Raw genomic sequence first — 15,504 nt, 5'->3', positions numbered from 1 at the left:
GGTTTAGATTTGCATTTCCTGATGAGATGACCTCCTTTTCACATACCTTTTGATGTTCTGTATGTCATCTTTTGTTAAATCTCTATTCATACTCTCTGTCCACTTTAAAATTGGGTTGTATGATACTTTGCTATTGTATGAGTTCTTTATATATTTTGAATATTAACCTCTTTACATTGATATGATTTACGGATATTTCTCCCACTCCATAGGTTGTATTTTCATTTTGTTCATACCACATTGTCTTATCATACATCTTGATGTTCAATAGAATAAGTTCTTCCACCTTGTCCTTTGAGAGCATCTTGGCTATTCTTGGTACTCTGGACATTTGTGTGAATTTATTGCACTTTCCATATATCCCATACACCATGCACGCACACATATACACCCCTCTGTTGGGATTTTGATTGGGTTGGCATGGAGTCTATAGAGCAATTTAGGAAGAATTCATATCTTCTTGTTTTCTAATTCATGCCCATGGTATACCACTCCATTTGTTTAGTTCTTTCATTTCTCTCAATACTCTATTATTTCCTTCAGAAAGCTGTTTGCAGCTTTTGAGAGTTTTAGTCCTACATTTTGATATTTCGTGGTGCTGTAAATTTGTGTAGACTTTGTTGTTTATTAGAATGCATTTGACCTCATATCTAACAATTCTGCTAAATGTTTATTACTTTCAGTAACTTATCTTGAAACTCTTACTAAATATTCGATCTTCTTATCTGCAAATAGAGAACCTTTTGTTTCTTGCTTTGAATTATTACTTTACTGTGCTGACTAGTACTACGATTATGTTTAATAGAAGTGTTCATAGAGGGCACAATTGTAATGTTCTCTTTCTCAAAGGGAAAACTGAGCATTTCTGTACTAAATGAGTTCACTAATTTTCCCCAGTACTCTGATAGATTAATGAAGTTTCATTTTCTTTTTGTTTGCTAAGAACCTATCATGAATGGATATATATATATCAAATGATTTTCCTACTGCTAATATAATCATATGGCTTTGCTCCTCAAATGAAATCATATTAATTTATTTTTTTAAAACTTTTTTAATGGGTGATTTTTAAATAAAGATTTAGTTATTTATGCATATAAGAACTGGGGCATTGGTCAGAGGTACAGGGGGTGAGAGGAGTCACCAGATACAGAGTGGGGAGCGGGACAGGCAGATCTACTGAAATGTACTGCTGAGGGGAGCAGTGGGAAGGTCATGTGGGTCTCCTCCCTGGCCCAGAATCAAATGTGTACTGCAGTGGCTGAGGATAGCTTCATAGTGCTGTGCTTTGGCCTATTGCACCACCAGAGAGGGCCCTGTATTAATTTTTTAATGTTAAATAAACTTTGCATTCCAGAAATAAACCCAGCTTGGTCATATCTTATTTTAGGAATTTTGGGGCTTTATTCTTGAATGTGATAAATCTTTAATTTTGTTTTCTTGTACTGTCCTTATCAGGTTTTGGTTGCTTTGTTAAATGACTTAGGAATATGCCTGCTCTATTTTCTGGAAAATTTTGTTAGGAATTGTTTTATTTCTTCTTTAGCTGCATGTGATATTAGCCCTTTTCACTCTTCCCTGCATGTTTCTTACCCTCTGCTCATTCTGAGTTTTCCCCCACCCACATCTTGACTTCTGGTTCATTGTCTCAATTGTGTTCATTGATTATTAAACCTATTCATTGAATTGTGAATTTTAGTTTTCACGTTTTTCAGTAACCATTACATCTTTCTTCTTTCAAAAATCTACTTTTTTACTTTTTATGGTTTCCAGTTCATTGCTGAGATTTTTTGAGTTTGATGTTATCTCTGTATAAAGTAAGAATAAATTCTGTGTTTGATAACTCCAGTGTTTGGAATCCCTATCTTATTTTGTTGTTTCTATTTGTTTGGTCTTAGTCTGTCATCTCTTTGTGTTCCTGGTTGTTTAATTGTAGGCTGGACATTGAGTTTGAAAAAATTATTTGAGAAAACATTTGAGATTCAGCATGATATTTTCCAGAAAAGATTTTTTTTTTGGCATGGTGGGGACATCTGTTTGAAGGAATTCAGCATCGCTTAGTTGGTCTACTCTTAGCTTTCAAGGTTTTTCTAGGCCAACAAGATTTCCAGGCCAAGTTGCATTCAGTGTTTAAACTGAATAATTTCTGGTTCATCCTTATTTCGAAGATGCAGCCCTCAGGTTCCTAACCTGAAGCAAGGGAAGGTAACTTTCCTTTATTCTCTCTTAGCCTATCAGGTTGTCAGACAGTTTAACCTCTAGCATCTTCTGGATTACTGGGTTCACCTCTTTGAATTACAGTCCTTTAATAGAACTGAAAGCAGTATCCTATTGTTCTTTGATCCTGTAAGAAATTAGTTCATTATATTTTGTCCAGCTGTATTACTTGTCTTCAGTGGGAAATTTGGTTCAAATTACCTGATGTTCCACAACCAAGAGAGGAAATCCTCCATTTGCTCTTTATGGCCAACTTTACTTGCTTGATAATGATTTTGTCAAGTTTCTCTTGGACTTGAGACTTAGCTCCTTTTTGTGTTTTGTTTCTTATAACTATCCCTGTAATTTTGTACATTTTTAATTCAAGGTAACACTTTGTAACTGTAATTTCATAACCAAATACTCAGCAGCATTTGAAGTTTTGTTAACCTTGGACAGCTTCTACATCTTAACAATGAACAGGTTTATTATATTTAAGTTTCAACTAAAAAATAGTGTCTGGAATGACTCTCAGAACATACAATCCCTCTTAATTGCTATTGAAATTGGCATGGACAGGGCCCTCCCTGGTGGTGCAGCAGGTTAAAGCACTGCACTAAGAAGTTAAAGCCACTTCAGCATGAGTTCCATCCCTGCCCCGGAGGTGACCCACATGGCGCAGCAGACCTCTCCTGACCTGCCCGCTGCCGCTGCTCCCCTCAGCAGTGTACTTCGTCAGTTGGCCTGTTCTGCTCCCGCTCTGTCTCTGGTGAATCCTCTCACCGCCCCTGCACCTCTGGCCTGTATCCCAGTTCTGTATGCACAAATAAATAAATCTTAAAAAAAAAAAAAAGAAATTGGCATGCGCAGTATCAACTACACCCCCCCTCCCATGTCAAAGATTGTTTTCCTAGTCATAAATTTTACCATCTTAATTTGTTTTCAGGTACCAATATGTAGATATAATACCTGTCTGTCCTGGTGGAATAGGGACTATAAGAGGTAGTTCTGTTGAGAGTCCTAGGTATGCTGCCATATAAGTGCTCTCAAGCAACCTGATGATTAATATGGTGTTTTACAAATTACAAACATTTCCCTTCTATGTGAATTAATTCCCACAGTAGCCTTATGAGATGTGACTGATGTTTTGTTAGTGAAGGATTTAGAAACAGCCTATGAGAGGTAAAGCAACTTGTCTATGAACCTCATACCTGGTGAATGGCATTTATTCTTTGCCTTTGACTGTTAAAAAACATTTAAAAAAAAAACAAAACATTTTTTCAAGCAATTGTGTCCAGTTGATGCTGGTGTAGATGCTCACTGATTTTTTAGTTTTGTCATATTATGCTTACTTCTTTCCACAAATCATGTAATAAAATGATCTCATGACGTGCCCTCAAGGTTGAGACAGTTGGGGGATTACTCTTTCATACCTTATCCTCACTGGCCCCCACCCCATTTCTAGAACTGACTCTTCAATTTGTTAGCCCCTCTACCCTGTTAACAGCTTATTTTGTCACTAGTTCTTCTTCATCCTCACATATGCAGTTAGTGCATGTATGTGGGGATGGCATGCTTCAGTTTTCTTTTTCTAAAAGGTGCCCCTTTGCTTTCTGATGCATTAGCCACCTTTCTTGTTACTGTTACTGTGACTGTTCAACACATCCCCTCTCAACTCTTACTGGGTATTTTCTGTACGGTTTCCCTTCCTGCTTCTCCAATCAGGCTTGATAAGATCCTAGCCAAATCTTGTTTCCTCTGAGATCAACCTGTAACTTTCTTTTGACTCTGAATGCCAAGAAGAGCAAAAAGTATTTCTGTCTTGGCCCCAGCATTTGAGTAAGTGCACGGTTGTGCTTCTCCCTCTGAAAGGTGCTCACATCTCATTTTCAACCTCCTTGCCGTGGTAACCTTGAGTGGTTGTCTTACACTAGACCTGTGAATGTCAAATGCTGCTATTTACTTGGAGCATACACAGCCACATGGTATTCATTTACCACATGTTTTAGGGAACAAGGATGACACCTCTTCAAATTTACAATGACTATTTTTTAATCTATATCAAAGGAGTCTTTTCTTGAAAGTTCATTTACTAGGTTTCTCTCCTGTCTTACTCACACATCTGTCATGCTTTAAAATGTTGCTAGAACTGTAACTAGTACTAATATCTTTTGAATTTCCTCAGTCAGAACGTTTGTAGTTTTTCCTATTTAATTCTGCATCTTTTCCTTTTGTCTGCTTTTGCCACTCTAAACTTGTTTTCCCTGAATCCATCTCCCTTCTCTGAACTTTCTTGCCAAGGTACAGAGTATATTCTTTTTCACCAGCTCAAGAGCAAGCTTCAAGAAGTGGCTTAGGTTTACCACTTTTGCTTTATTGCTTATTGCAACATTTTGCATGTGTTTTCAATTAGTATTTAAATTTATATTATAATTAATATACTCAAGTATTGATTATAATGTTGATATAATAGCTAACATATTTCTTTTTTAAAAAAAGATTATGCATACGGAACTGGGGTACAGGCCAGAGGTGCAGGGATGGTAAGAGGCTTCACCAGAGACAGAGTAGGGAGCAAACAGGCACATCAGCGAAGTACACTGCTGAGGGGTGCAGCAGGCAAGACAGGTGACCATGTGGATCACCTCCGGGGCTGGGGATCGAACTCGCACTGAGGCAGCTGCAGCTGGCTTGCAGTGCTGCATCCTGACCCATTGCACCACCAGGGAAGGCCCCACTAACATGTTTTCAATCGTAATATTACTGTTACATTTTATTTGATTTAATGGGTTTGCTTGTTTGAGGATTTTGTCCTTGGACTGCCTTCAGAACCTGCTCAGTAATTTTATCTCTCTAGCTTCTTCTCCTACAGTCTCTACAAAATAATGAAAGTCATCAGCTTCAAGGATTAATTTGAATATAGTGCTGCTTTTCTTCTTAAAGGACTATATAGTGACTCCTAATTGTTTGTCTTTTTAATTTTTTTAGTTTTTTAAATGTAGAGTCAACAACATTCCACTATTATCTTTACCTCTTTTTGCTGAGCATTTATGGCATATCTAAGACATTGTTTCATCCCTAAATAATACTTCTTTAAGCTAATACATTTTTCTATATAGTTGCAATGCATTGTTAGATACAATACACCTGATGATTTCCTAATAGCATACATGTACTACACAGTACTTAGACCATGGTGAAGTTTTCCCAGTTGTCTAAAATATTTTTTTATAGTCTGTTTGATTCATTGGAGAGTTCAGGTGCTAACAACGTGATCCCTTCATAAAACACCACTTTTCACCTTATGCTTTCATGTCCATTGGTTACCACTTTATGGAATAGTTATTTAATTAAAAGTTGTAAAATTATGATTGTTCTCATTTGGTCACTACTGCATTATTAGCTGAAATTTTTCTATGTGGAAGAGCTTTTTCCTTACTCACTAGGACCAATCTGATGAAATACCTAGTCACTTCGTGAGTTAAGATTCCCAATTGGAGCAGTGAAGACTCTGCTTTCTTCTTTAGCTGAGACTATTAGTTCCCTAAGGTATAGAACAGAGTACTTTTCTTCTTTCTTGAGGAAGTTAAGTTTTTTTTTTCTCCCAGTTTTATTGAGAAATAATTGAAATACATCACTGTATAAATTCAAGGAATCTGTGTGATGGTTTCATTTCAACAGATTGTGATGATTATCACCATAGGTTCACATCCATCTTATATAGATACATTAAAAAGCAGAAAATAAGTAAAATACTTTTCCTCTTGTGATGCACATTCTTAGAATTTACTCTCTAACAACTTTCTTGTGTATCTTACAGTGGTATTAACGGTATTAACTGTAGTCCTTATGTTACACATTACACCCCTAATATAAAGTTAATCTTGAGTGATGGATTGGTGATTTTGTGGTTGGAGTTTTAGGGTGGCTATCCCAGGCCTGATTGAGTAGCTCTAATTGCATTAAGAAAGTGTGTGTGTTGAGGGGGAATGACAAAATAACAACTGTATATCCCCTTCGCTGTTGGGCCTTGTAATGAAGATGTGGTACTCATTTGGGGTATGAAAATTAAAAAATAATTTACTGGAGAATACATCCTACTCAGAACAGTCATTTAAACTTACAGATTTATGGCCCTTAAAGGGCTCAGCACAGTTTTGTGAATGACCCATTAAAAGTTAATGGTGGGGAGCAGAGGAACCGCTGATGGTCTTACAAGGCTCCACTGAACGTTCCTCTTTGAAGGTTTCTCTAAAGCCAAACCCTCAGAAAAGCATTGGCATCCCCTCTGCTGTTGCCAACTCTGCCTGGAGCACTAAAGGTGACTGACTACAGAAAGAGGGGAGGGTAGTCGGGCAACCAGGTGTACTTCCTGTTAGGATCCATGGAACTCGAACTTCATCCACTGCAATTTCAGGTAGTAAAGGTCTAGAAATGGCTGCTTGCTTTTTCATGACCTTTTGTTCATACCCTATCACTTGCACAAATTGTCTTCTTTATACCCTTACTTTGGTCTTTCATTGTTTTAGGACAGTATCTTCACTCTCCAACCTTTGCTTCAAACATTTCACTGAGTTGTATGTCAAACTGGACAAGATATATTAATTGAAGTTTTACCAATTGAAAAATTGGAGGTAAGAAGTATATATCTCTGTGATTATGTATTTCTAGAAGTATATGTATCTCTGTGTCTGTTTTCTTGGACATGAGAAGAAAAAACTTCTTTGAAAATGACATGTCTTGTGTACCTTACCTCGTTGCCGTTACCACTCTTGTGCACTTCAGAGCAAGAATACAAAATAAAAGATGTACTGGAACTGTTAGGCCCTTTCCTAGTTCTAATATTTTATGATTCTCAGTGCTATTGAATTGTAAAATGTTAATGATTAAAAATGTTAATGACGGGCCCTCCCTGGTGGCCCAGTGGGTTAAAGCACAGCACTAAGAAACTAAAAAGCCACTTCCGCATGAGTTTGATTCTCGCCTGCCTGCCGGGGAGGAGATCCACATGGCGCAGCAGACCTCTCCTGACCTACCTGCTGCTCCCCTCAGCATTGTACTTCATTGATCTGTCTGTTCTGCTCCCCACTCTGTCTCTGGTGAATCCTCTCACCCTCCGCGTCTCTGGCCTGTACCCCAGTTCCATATAAATAAATAAATAAATCTTTTAAAAAAATGTTAATGACTTCATGTGCTTAGATTTAGGCTCTAAATCAGGACTGTAAGCAAAGTCTTTGTATTATTCATTTATTATTAGAAACCTCACCAGCTTAAGGGAGGGTAATTTAGCACCTGGGTCGGAGACTCAATGGTTGGAGCTGCTGTAGCTTGAAAGGCGTGCCCTCAGCTAGTAACTAGGTGAGTGCCTATGCTGATAGTCTAGCTTTCTAGACTCCAGGTAATTTTTCTTACTCTCAAATCCATGTCCTCTAACTGAGTTATGATGGATTTAGATTTATGGATCTAGATGGATCTAGATTTATGAACAGATAAATATATACTTTTAAAACTGGTATTATGGCATAATTCTTCGAGCTGTTGGCAGGTAAGTATCAAGAAAAACTATATAACATACCAGCTTTGGTTTCTAGTTTGTTTTCCACCTTCTAAAAAAAAAATGTCCCCAGTCTTTTAAACATCATTTCTTAGTATAATAACATACATGGGTATGTGTTGTAAATAAACACCAGATAGCATTTCGAGGCCCATATAATAGAACATGCACACACACACAATCTTGGCTTTTAACAAGTTTTTAATCCCATTCAACTTTAATAATTTGTGTAAAATGAGGGATTGTAATGAGTTGGGTTCAGGGTTTCTCAGCCTTGGCCCTGTTGATATTTTGGACTTGATTATTGTTGATAGAGGCTCTCTTGTACATGCTGTGGTGTTTAACAGCATCCCTGGCTTCTGCCCACCAAATGCTAATAGCACCGGTCCTCTAAGACAACCAAAAGTGTCTTCAGACATGCCAAATGTGCCTCCCAGAGCAAAATTGCTCCCAGTTAAGAACTACTGGCTTGATGATGTGTGTGTCCCTTCTAGTTCTATAATTCTATTGAATTTATGAAAAAGTTCCTATTATTCTTTCCAACCCAACTTAAATGCTATTTCTCCCATGAAGCTTTTCTTGGTGCTCCTTTTCCTGCCATAATTGTTTCTTTTTCTCATAATTTCTTAAAAGACTTAAACCTACCCCCACCCTTATTACTACTGGTGTGTTTCTTCCACCTTGAGGGCCATGGACTCTGTATCTACAAGCTCAGCACTGAGTGTTCAGATCTTATTAAATGAATAAACAATACATTCAGGAGTCAGGTTAGAAATTATTAAATGATTATAAATGTTTTGATTATTATGGCTTTATAATAGAGTTTGAGAATCTATTTCTGTTCTGTCAGGATTGGGATCTTTTGTAATTCCATATGAATTTCAGTAGTATTTGTTTCAGTTCTTTGAAAATGCCATTGATGTTTTTGTTAGGATTGCATTGAATCCATATATTGCTTTGGGTAGGATGGCCATTTTGACAGTGTTGGTTCTTCTAATTCATGAGTAGGGAATCTTTTCATTTCTTTGTATTTTCCTTTTTTGGAAAGAGTTTCAGCAAGATAGGTATTAGTTTATCCTTGAAGGTTTGGTAGAATTCACCTGTAGCCATCTGGTCCTGGACTTTTTTTTTATTGGGAGAGTTTTGATTACTGTTTCAAATTCCTTGCTTATGATTGATTTGTTTAGGATTTCTCTTTTTTCCCTATTCAGCCTCAGATGATTGTGTAATTTTAAGAATTTGTCCATTTCTTCTAGGTTATAAAATTTTAGTACATATATGTTTATAGTAGTCTCTGTCCTCTGCAGCATGGGTTGTAATTTCTCTTGCATTTTTTATTCTATTTATTTGGGATTTCTCAGTGAGTTTTGCTAGAGGTTTAACTACTTAATTTTTTGAATAAATGAAGCCAATTTTTGGTTCTATTGTTTGGACTGCCTTTATTTCTGTTTCATTTATTTCCCTTTTGATTTTTATTTCTGTCTATTAACTTTGGATTTGTCTGTAATTTTTCTAATTTCTCAAGATGAGAGAGAAGGTTGGTTATTCGAGGTCCTCTTGTTCCTTTATATGGCTTGTATTGCTATGTGCTTCCTGTCAGTACTGCTTTTGTTGCATCCCATGGTTTTGGAAAGTTGTGTCCTCATTATCATTTTCTTGAGGTATTTTTTTATTTCTTTAACCCAGTAGTTTTTGTTCAGTCTCCATGTATAAAAGGATTTTCCTGCTTTCTTTTGATAGTTGATTTCTAGCTTGATGCCTTTAGGAGCTGAGAAGGTGCTAGTTATATCAGTCTTTATGACTGTTGATAAATAATTTGTATTGTGAACCAGAATGTGGTCTATTCTGGAGAATGCCTATGTGAGCGTGAGAAATAAATATGTATTCTGGGTCCCCTGGAGAAGTAGGGGTTAAGTTCTCAGCTTTGGCCAGGGAGCTAAGCCACATATGGCACAGCAAACCTCTCTGGCCTCACCTGTTGTTCCCCTTAGCAGTATAGTTCAGTAGATTCACATGTTCTGCTCCCCAGTCTGTCTCTGGTGAATCCTCTCACCTCCCGTGCCTCTGGCCTAGACCCCAGTTATTCTATGCATAAAATACATAAGTAAAATCATTAAAAATAAATAAATACATATATTCTATTTTGGGTGGAAGAGGGGCACAGTACCCTATAAATATCGATGAGGTCCATATTTCTAATTTTATGTTTAAGCTATTGTCTCCCTGTTTATTTTCTGTCTAGTTGATCTGTACATTGGTGACAGTGGAGCGTTGAAGTCTTCTGCCACAAATGTGTTTTTCCCAGTGTCTGTTTTCAGAATTGGTAGTAGTTGCCCAGTGTATTTTGGTGCTGCTTCATTTGGTGAGCGCTGGTTGACAAGTGTTATGTTTTCTTCATGTATTATTCCCTTAACCATTACATAGTGTCCCTCCCTGCCTTTTGTTCTCTTTTTTAACTTGAAATCTATTTTGTCTGCTGTAAGTATGATTATCCTGCTTTCTTGTGGGTCCCACGACGTTGTTTTCCAGTCCTTTTCTTTGAGCCTGTATTTGTCTTTGGAGTGTAGGTGTGTTCCCTAGAGACACCAGAAGGTTGGGTTTTATTTCTTGATCAGCTAGACACCCTGTGTCTTGTAATTGGTGAGGTCAGTCATTTACCTTTAGAGTGGTTGTTGATGTTACAGCCATATTAATTTTTGGGACTCAGTCTGTTTCCTTATTCAGATCTTTGTGAATGTTCCGCTCTTCAGTTTAAATGCATGAACTCCTTTCAGTATTTCTTGGATGGGTGGTCTCGTGTTTGTAAACTTGAGTTTCTCTAGGTCTGAAAAGGCCTTTATTTCAAGTATTTGTAATACATTATTCCATTCTCTGTTTGTCCAATGTATTTCTTCAGAGAAGTCCAATGTTAGCCTGAATAGGTTATCTTTATAGGTTTTCTGCTTCTCCACCCCCCCGCCCCCCGCCCCTGCCAGCTTCAGTAGTCTTTATCCTGAACTCTTGGGAGTGTAAATACTATATGTCTTATTGTAGATCCTGTTTTGTTTAGGTTCCTCGGGTTCTTTTAGCTTCCTGGATTTGTGCCTTTGTTTCCTTCAAGTTTTAGGAAGTTTTCTTCCCTTATTTTTTTTTTAAGATTTATTTTTTATTTATGCATATAAGAACTGGGATATAGGCCAGAGGTTCAAAAGGTGAGAGGATTCACCAGGAACACTGGGGAGCAAAAAAGGCAGATTGTCTGAAATACATTGCTGAGGGTAGTAGCAGGCGGGACAGGAGAGTTCTGCTGCACCATGTGGGTCACCTCCCTGGCTGGGATTGAACTCATGCTGCAGTGGTTATAGTGCTGTGCTTTAACCCTTTGGGCCACCAGAGAGGGCCCAGGGGAGAAAGTTAATATCAGTGTGGGCTGGAATTTGCGTTGCCATATCAGAGACTGGAAAAAAGCACATGGTAGAAAACAGCATTTATGGTTGTGCTCAGTACTAGGTCATACTTGAAGTTTATATTTTCACTAATATTCAAAATGAAGTAACTGATAAGTTAAAGAAGTATGATAAAGCACTGAAAATACAGTGTAAACAATATCTTATTTTAATCTACTGTGGTTATGAATTAAGTCAAGAAATTAAATGAAAACTTTTATGTATGGTGACTCTAAGTTAATATTTGCCATAAAAGGACAATGTTGATGTTAAATTAACATATGTTAATATGTTACCATATGTTCAGAAGTTTAAGAACATAAATTAAGAAGTTTACCAAGAATAAAGTTAATATCCAAATACTGGGGAGAATGAATGTTCACCTGTTAAAATAAACCAGTAAGGTTACTGTTCTGTATAGTAGTTGCTCATCTTGAAATGAGAATGGGTTACATAAAATGTTTTACACGAAGACAGTGCTTTGAAATGTTATTAAACATTTTTTGGCTGTGTATTTAAAATTTTTATACGTGCTTGGCAGACCTGGACTTCATCTTTTTTTTTTTTTTTCCTAAATAGAATGGTAGAGTCAGAATAATAAGTCACATCCTTTTATAGCACGAAAGCCTTATGACAAACAGTGGACTCTTTGAAGTGCTGCTCTCTTCTGTGGTGTTATGTAGAATTGAATTACTGTAGAAGATAGCTGTGGCCTGAAAGAGAAGAATGATTGTGTGATGATACTTGGGAAAGAAGCACCTGCTCCAAAAGTGTGGTCTGACATCCTGTCTGCTGTACTTAACGGCACCAGAACAGTCTGTGTTTGGGACATTTTGCCCTATTATGTTGGAAAGTTAACAAAAAGATAACTATGTCCCTCATTCCTCTGATTTCCAGACTCTTGAGACAAAGGTGCATTCAAAGCTGGAGATAGGAATAAAACTCTGGGCCAGGGCCCATGCTAGACATTTTCAATTTTAAATAGGCTTAATTTTTTAGAATACTTTTTTAAAAAATTTATAATAGTTTATTTTTATTTTTTACATATTTTTGTGCAGAATACTTTTTTTTTTTTAAAGATTTATTTATTTGTGCATATGGAACTGGGATACAGGCCAGAGGCTTAGGGGCGGTGAGAGGCTTCACCAGAGACAGAGCAGGGAACAGAACAGGCAGATCGACGAAGTACACTGCTGAGGGGAGCAGCGGGCGGGTCAGGAGAGGTCTGCCACGCCATGTGGTCACCTCCGGGGCAGGCAGGAATCGAACTCATGCGGAAGCAGCTTTAGATTCTCAGTGCTGTGCTTTAACCCGCTGCGCCACCAGGGAGGGCCAGAATACTTTTAATTTTACAGAAAATTAGAGATGATAGTATAGTTCCCAAATACTTCAGGCCCAGTTTCTTCTGTTATTAACAGTTTATATTGGCATGGTATGTTTTTTTACCATCAACCAATGCCAAGACGCTTAACTACCTATCCTTTATTCAGATTTCCTTAGTTTTTACCAAATATATTTTTTCTGTTTCAGGACCCCACCAGGATACCACATTTTATTTAGTCATCATGTCTGCTTAGTCTCCTCTTGGCTGTGATAGTTTCTCAGATTTGCCTTGTTTTGATCACCTTGTCAGTTTTGAGGAAAACTGATCAGGTATTTGGGAATTTGTCTAGGGTTATGGGTTTTGGGAGAAAGATCACAGAGAGAAAGTACCACACTCACTTTCACATCACATTATTTCAAGAGTTCACATTATCAAGATGATTTATCATTATTAGCGTTTACTTTGATCACCTGGTAGAGACGGTGTTGTCAGATTTTTCCTCTGAAGTTAGTATCACTCATTCATTTATGCATACAAGAACTGGGGTGTAGGCCAGAAGTGGGGGTGGTGGTGAGAGGATTCACCAGACAGTGGGGAGCAGAACAGGCAGATTCACTGAAACACACTGCTGAGAGCAGGGTGAGACTGGTGAGGTCTGCTACAAGGTCTGGATCAAACTGATGCCATAGTGGTTGGCTTTGTCACAGCGCTGGCTATAGCTCACAGTGCTAAGACTTTAAGTCCTGCACCATTAGGGAGGGCCCTTAAACCCCTTTCCGTACTATGCTGTTTGGAAAGAAATCCCTATATGTAGTCCATATTTAGTATTAAAAATTAAGCTTCATCTCCTTGATGGTGAATGATCTACACAGGTTACTGGGAATTCTGCATAAGAGATTTGTCTTTTCTCCCCATTTATTTATTCAGCTACTTCACTATATTAGTATTGGCTCATGGATATTTACACTTTGAGTCATAATCCAAACCTACCTATTCCTTGCATAGATTTTTCCCGCATTGGCCATTGGGAACTCTTGGCTGGCATCTGTGTCCCTTTGACATGTCCCCATTCTCATGAAGTGGTCTTTTGTTTTCTTTCTTTTCCTTTTTTTTTTTTTTTAGCAGTATTTTACTCTTCTGGCACCTACAGGATACTTCAGGTTTCCCCTTAGTTCTAGAATCAAGCATTAAGCTCTGTTTCTTTTTACTAGAGAATGCTATTGTCTGTTTGCCTAGGTGTGTGCCTATTGTCTAGGTGTGCTTGTTGCTGCTGAGACAGGCTTGTATGATGAAGCATTATTACACCCAAAATTACTACGTCAGTAGCCATACTATTGAGACATTGAGACACAGGATTAATAATTATAGTCCTGTATTTAAACTTCTCTGTTGAACACATTCCAGGTGTCACAGACCTAGCAAGTATGTCAAAGAGTGAAACAAGTCCAGCTCTCAGTGTCAGGGACACCCTAGGGTGTCAAAGCTAGGCAACCTGGAAAGTATGTGTTCTTCCAAAAGGAGCCACAGTGCTTCAGCTGCAGTCAGTTATTGCCTGCTGTCGCTAGATTTTCTGACTTTTTTTTTTTTTCAGAGAAAAGCTAGATATACACATTTTAATGGAAAAGTTCCCTATTTAAAAGTTTGGTTTGACTTTTTTTTTTTTTAACCCCCAAACACTGTCTGGACCAAACCATCAACTTCCTAGGTTGACACTCTGCAGTCAGTTATTGCCTGCTCAGGATTTTCTGACTTTTTTTTTTTTTTTTTCAGAGAAAAGCTAGATATACACATTTTAATGGAAAAGTTCCCTATTTAAAAGTTTGGTTTGACTTTTTTTTTTTTAACCCCCAAACACTGTCTGGACCAAACCATCAACTTCCTAGGTTGGATTTGGCCCACCAGAGCATTGATCTATAACCTCTGATATAATTATTTTAGGAAGTAAGCTAAAATTGTGGAAGAGGTAAAAAAAAAAAACACTCTAGATCATAACGGCACTACTGAGTGCATTTGCTGAGCTTGTACAAAGGCTGTAGAGACAACACTCTAGGTGTCAAGGATGTGGAGAATTGCAGCAGCATCAGAGCATAGCTCTTTGGGAGTTTCTCTGACTGGGAAAAAGAAAGAATTCTGTTGGGAAAGTCCTAGCAATTGCTTGTTAAGGAACAGACCCACTGTGCCTTGAGGTGCCAGCTCTTTTGAATTATGGGGGTAGTAAGCTGCCCCACTGGAGGAAGCCCAAGTAATGCTACTGCTAAACATACCATCCCAGTCCCCTAGTCTCCATCCTCCTTCCAAAATTAGGAGTTCTCCCAAAGCTGACAGGCAGTTACAGCTGTACCCTACAGAATCTCTTGGCTTGTGTGACTTCTGTGACGATCTTAGGGTTTATGCCTTCAATATTTCTTCCTTCTTGATGTAAGGTTACCACCTACACAGCTCCATAACCTACAGCTGTGACCATCTGTGATTTAGTAGGGCTATTTCATGGGTGTCCTAGGATTTTGGTTATGTCCTAGCCTTGCTGGTACAGATCAGATCCTGTATGACTCCCCTGCCTGGGTTTATGGTGTCAGTCATCCTTGGTCACTTTAATCCTATGTGAAAAACAGCCCATTTTAATGTTAACAATGAGAAAGTCTGTAGGTATTGTACATAGTTTTTACATACTTTCATATATATAGGCAAGAATAGATTGTATGTTTTGATCCACATCATATCTGTGTCTGTAAGGTACAGTATAATGATGTTTTAGTTGCAGTCTAGGGATTAAATTTAAAAAATTACAGTGTAGTACTTTGCTGTTCAAACTAAGTGCTTTTTTAAGGAAACAGGCACTTCTTTTTGGCTGGAATATTTTCTGTTTGTAAACTATCTGTTGGCTTAATCTCTCAGTGAATGGAAAAGAAGTAACTTTTTTAAAGTAGTACTTTACACTTTATGATTATCAAGAAGTTTGAAAGTGTTACATATTTTGAAATACTTAATGCTTAGTGCTTGTCCAT

At 37.7% G+C, this 15,504-nt stretch overlaps 1 protein-coding gene across 2 annotated transcripts in view; it reads left to right on the top strand.

The window, feature by feature from the left end:
* TAB3 (TGF-beta activated kinase 1/MAP3K7 binding protein 3) overlaps positions 1–15,504 on the top strand; it is a 59,032-nt gene that overhangs the window by 9,505 nt on the left and 34,023 nt on the right. For both annotated transcript variants that reach the window (XM_004689931.2, XM_012730367.1), the window contains exon 2: positions 6,726–6,830. The gene's annotated coding sequence lies outside the window, so the exon portion shown is untranslated. The remainder of the gene's footprint in view (positions 1–6,725; positions 6,831–15,504) is intronic.

Source organism: Condylura cristata, unplaced genomic scaffold (genome assembly GCF_000260355.1).
Source record: "Condylura cristata isolate star-nosed mole 26May11 unplaced genomic scaffold, ConCri1.0 scaffold00027, whole genome shotgun sequence".
Lineage (NCBI taxonomy): Eukaryota > Metazoa > Chordata > Mammalia > Eulipotyphla > Talpidae > Condylura > Condylura cristata.
The sequence above is the reverse complement of the archived record's forward strand: the minus strand, read 5'-3'. Positions and strand labels throughout refer to the sequence as shown.